Here is a 4,678-nt window from a genome sequence, read left to right as displayed (position 1 = left end):
GAGGAGGAGGAGGAGGAGGAGGAGGAGGAGGAGGAGGAGGAGGAGGAGGAGGAGGAGGAGGAGGAGGAGGAGGAGGAGGAGGAGGAGGAGGAGGAGGAGGAGGAGGAGGAGGAGGAGGAGGAGGAGGAGGAGGAGGAGGAGGAGGAGGAGGAGGAGGAGGAGGAGGAGGAGGAGGAGGAGGAGGAGGAGGAGGAGGAGGAGGAGGAGGAGGAGGAGGAGGAGGAGGAGGAGGAGGAGGAGGAGGAGGAGGAGGAGGAGGAGGAGGAGGAGGAGGAGGAGGAGGAGGAGGAGGAGGAGGAGGAGGAGGAGGAGGAGGAGGAGGAGGAGGAGGAGGAGGAGGAGGAGGAGGAGGAGGAGGAGGAGGAGGAGGAGGAGGAGGAGGAGGAGGAGGAGGAGGAGGAGGAGGAGGAGGAGGAGGAGGAGGAGGAGGAGGAGGAGGAGGAGGAGGAGGAGGAGGAGGAGGAGGAGGAGGAGGAGGAGGAGGAGGAGGAGGAGGAGGAGGAGGAGGAGGAGGAGGAGGAGGAGGAGGAGGAGGAGGAGGAGGAGGAGGAGGAGGAGGAGGAGGAGGAGGAGGAGGAGGAGGAGGAGGAGGAGGAGGAGGAGGAGGAGGAGGAGGAGGAGGAGGAGGAGGAGGAGGAGGAGGAGGAGGAGGAGGAGGAGGAGGAGGAGGAGGAGGAGGAGGAGGAGGAGGAGGAGGAGGAGGAGGAGGAGGAGGAGGAGGAGGAGGAGGAGGAGGAGGAGGAGGAGGAGGAGGAGGAGGAGGAGGAGGAGGAGGAGGAGGAGGAGGAGGAGGAGGAGGAGGAGGAGGAGGAGGAGGAGGAGGAGGAGGAGGAGGAGGAGGAGGAGGAGGAGGAGGAGGAGGAGGAGGAGGAGGAGGAGGAGGAGGAGGAGGAGGAGGAGGAGGAGGAGGAGGAGGAGGAGGAGGAGGAGGAGGAGGAGGAGGAGGAGGAGGAGGAGGAGGAGGAGGAGGAGGAGGAGGAGGAGGAGGAGGAGGAGGAGGAGGAGGAGGAGGAGGAGGAGGAGGAGGAGGAGGAGGAGGAGGAGGAGGAGGAGGAGGAGGAGGAGGAGGAGGAGGAGGAGGAGGAGGAGGAGGAGGAGGAGGAGGAGGAGGAGGAGGAGGAGGAGGAGGAGGAGGAGGAGGAGGAGGAGGAGGAGGAGGAGGAGGAGGAGGAGGAGGAGGAGGAGGAGGAGGAGGAGGAGGAGGAGGAGGAGGAGGAGGAGGAGGAGGAGGAGGAGGAGGAGGAGGAGGAGGAGGAGGAGGAGGAGGAGGAGGAGGAGGAGGAGGAGGAGGAGGAGGAGGAGGAGGAGGAGGAGGAGGAGGAGGAGGAGGAGGAGGAGGAGGAGGAGGAGGAGGAGGAGGAGGAGGAGGAGGAGGAGGAGGAGGAGGAGGAGGAGGAGGAGGAGGAGGAGGAGGAGGAGGAGGAGGAGGAGGAGGAGGAGGAGGAGGAGGAGGAGGAGGAGGAGGAGGAGGAGGAGGAGGAGGAGGAGGAGGAGGAGGAGGAGGAGGAGGAGGAGGAGGAGGAGGAGGAGGAGGAGGAGGAGGAGGAGGAGGAGGAGGAGGAGGAGGAGGAGGAGGAGGAGGAGGAGGAGGAGGAGGAGGAGGAGGAGGAGGAGGAGGAGGAGGAGGAGGAGGAGGAGGAGGAGGAGGAGGAGGAGGAGGAGGAGGAGGAGGAGGAGGAGGAGGAGGAGGAGGAGGAGGAGGAGGAGGAGGAGGAGGAGGAGGAGGAGGAGGAGGAGGAGGAGGAGGAGGAGGAGGAGGAGGAGGAGGAGGAGGAGGAGGAGGAGGAGGAGGAGGAGGAGGAGGAGGAGGAGGAGGAGGAGGAGGAGGAGGAGGAGGAGGAGGAGGAGGAGGAGGAGGAGGAGGAGGAGGAGGAGGAGGAGGAGGAGGAGGAGGAGGAGGAGGAGGAGGAGGAGGAGGAGGAGGAGGAGGAGGAGGAGGAGGAGGAGGAGGAGGAGGAGGAGGAGGAGGAGGAGGAGGAGGAGGAGGAGGAGGAGGAGGAGGAGGAGGAGGAGGAGGAGGAGGAGGAGGAGGAGGAGGAGGAGGAGGAGGAGGAGGAGGAGGAGGAGGAGGAGGAGGAGGAGGAGGAGGAGGAGGAGGAGGAGGAGGAGGAGGAGGAGGAGGAGGAGGAGGAGGAGGAGGAGGAGGAGGAGGAGGAGGAGGAGGAGGAGGAGGAGGAGGAGGAGGAGGAGGAGGAGGAGGAGGAGGAGGAGGAGGAGGAGGAGGAGGAGGAGGAGGAGGAGGAGGAGGAGGAGGAGGAGGAGGAGGAGGAGGAGGAGGAGGAGGAGGAGGAGGAGGAGGAGGAGGAGGAGGAGGAGGAGGAGGAGGAGGAGGAGGAGGAGGAGGAGGAGGAGGAGGAGGAGGAGGAGGAGGAGGAGGAGGAGGAGGAGGAGGAGGAGGAGGAGGAGGAGGAGGAGGAGGAGGAGGAGGAGGAGGAGGAGGAGGAGGAGGAGGAGGAGGAGGAGGAGGAGGAGGAGGAGGAGGAGGAGGAGGAGGAGGAGGAGGAGGAGGAGGAGGAGGAGGAGGAGGAGGAGGAGGAGGAGGAGGAGGAGGAGGAGGAGGAGGAGGAGGAGGAGGAGGAGGAGGAGGAGGAGGAGGAGGAGGAGGAGGAGGAGGAGGAGGAGGAGGAGGAGGAGGAGGAGGAGGAGGAGGAGGAGGAGGAGGAGGAGGAGGAGGAGGAGGAGGAGGAGGAGGAGGAGGAGGAGGAGGAGGAGGAGGAGGAGGAGGAGGAGGAGGAGGAGGAGGAGGAGGAGGAGGAGGAGGAGGAGGAGGAGGAGGAGGAGGAGGAGGAGGAGGAGGAGGAGGAGGAGGAGGAGGAGGAGGAGGAGGAGGAGGAGGAGGAGGAGGAGGAGGAGGAGGAGGAGGAGGAGGAGGAGGAGGAGGAGGAGGAGGAGGAGGAGGAGGAGGAGGAGGAGGAGGAGGAGGAGGAGGAGGAGGAGGAGGAGGAGGAGGAGGAGGAGGAGGAGGAGGAGGAGGAGGAGGAGGAGGAGGAGGAGGAGGAGGAGGAGGAGGAGGAGGAGGAGGAGGAGGAGGAGGAGGAGGAGGAGGAGGAGGAGGAGGAGGAGGAGGAGGAGGAGGAGGAGGAGGAGGAGGAGGAGGAGGAGGAGGAGGAGGAGGAGGAGGAGGAGGAGGAGGAGGAGGAGGAGGAGGAGGAGGAGGAGGAGGAGGAGGAGGAGGAGGAGGAGGAGGAGGAGGAGGAGGAGGAGGAGGAGGAGGAGGAGGAGGAGGAGGAGGAGGAGGAGGAGGAGGAGGAGGAGGAGGAGGAGGAGGAGGAGGAGGAGGAGGAGGAGGAGGAGGAGGAGGAGGAGGAGGAGGAGGAGGAGGAGGAGGAGGAGGAGGAGGAGGAGGAGGAGGAGGAGGAGGAGGAGGAGGAGGAGGAGGAGGAGGAGGAGGAGGAGGAGGAGGAGGAGGAGGAGGAGGAGGAGGAGGAGGAGGAGGAGGAGGAGGAGGAGGAGGAGGAGGAGGAGGAGGAGGAGGAGGAGGAGGAGGAGGAGGAGGAGGAGGAGGAGGAGGAGGAGGAGGAGGAGGAGGAGGAGGAGGAGGAGGAGGAGGAGGAGGAGGAGGAGGAGGAGGAGGAGGAGGAGGAGGAGGAGGAGGAGGAGGAGGAGGAGGAGGAGGAGGAGGAGGAGGAGGAGGAGGAGGAGGAGGAGGAGGAGGAGGAGGAGGAGGAGGAGGAGGAGGAGGAGGAGGAGGAGGAGGAGGAGGAGGAGGAGGAGGAGGAGGATGAGGAAGAGGATGAGGATGAGGAAGGATGAGGATGAGGATCACGAAGCGGATGAGTAAGCGGATGAGGAATAGGATGAAGATGGTGATGGGGATGGGGATGAGGATGAGGATCGGATTAGTAGGAGGAGGAGGATGAGGATGAGGGTGAGGATGAGGACGAGGATAGGATGAGGACGAGAATAGAATGAGGAAGATGATAGGATGAGGATGAGGATGAGGATGAGGATAGGATGAGGGTGAGATGAGGATGAGGATGAGGATGGGGACGAGGATGGGGATGAGGATGAGGATCAGATGAGGATGAGTATGAGGATGAGGACGAAGATAGGATGAGGAAGAGGATAGGATAGGATGAGGATGGGGATGAGGATGAGGAAGAGGATGAGTATGAGTAGGACGGTAGGATGAGGATGGGGATAAGGATACGATGAGGATGAGGATGAGGATGAGGACGAACATAGGATAAGGAAGACGATAAGGATGAAGAGGAGGGTAGGATGAGGATGGGGATGAGGATGAGGATGAGGATAGGATGAGGAGGAGGAGGAGGAGGAGGAGGAGGAGGAGGAGGAGGAGGAGGAGGAGGAGGAGGAGGAGGAGGAGGAGGAGGAGGAGGAGGAGGAGGAGGAGGAGGAGGAGGAGGAGGAGGAGGAGGAGGAGGAGGAGGAGGAGGAGGAGGAGGAGGAGGAGGAGGAGGAGGAGGAGGAGGAGGAGGAGGAGGAGGAGGAGGAGGAGGAGGAGGAGGAGGAGGAGGAGGAGGAGGAGGAGGAGGAGGAGGAGGAGGAGGAGGAGGAGGAGGAGGAGGAGGAGGAGGAGGAGGAGGAGGAGGATGAGGATAGGATGAGGTGGAGGATGAAGATGAAGAGGAGGTTAGGATGACGATGGGGATGAGGATGAGGATGAGGATGAGGATTGGATGAGGATGGGGATAGGATATGGGTGAGGATGAGGATA

This window comes from Lupinus angustifolius, chromosome LG03 (assembly GCF_001865875.1).
Source record: "Lupinus angustifolius cultivar Tanjil chromosome LG03, LupAngTanjil_v1.0, whole genome shotgun sequence".
NCBI classification, from domain to species: Eukaryota; Viridiplantae; Streptophyta; class Magnoliopsida; order Fabales; family Fabaceae; genus Lupinus; species Lupinus angustifolius.
Note: the sequence above shows the minus strand (reverse complement) of the source record.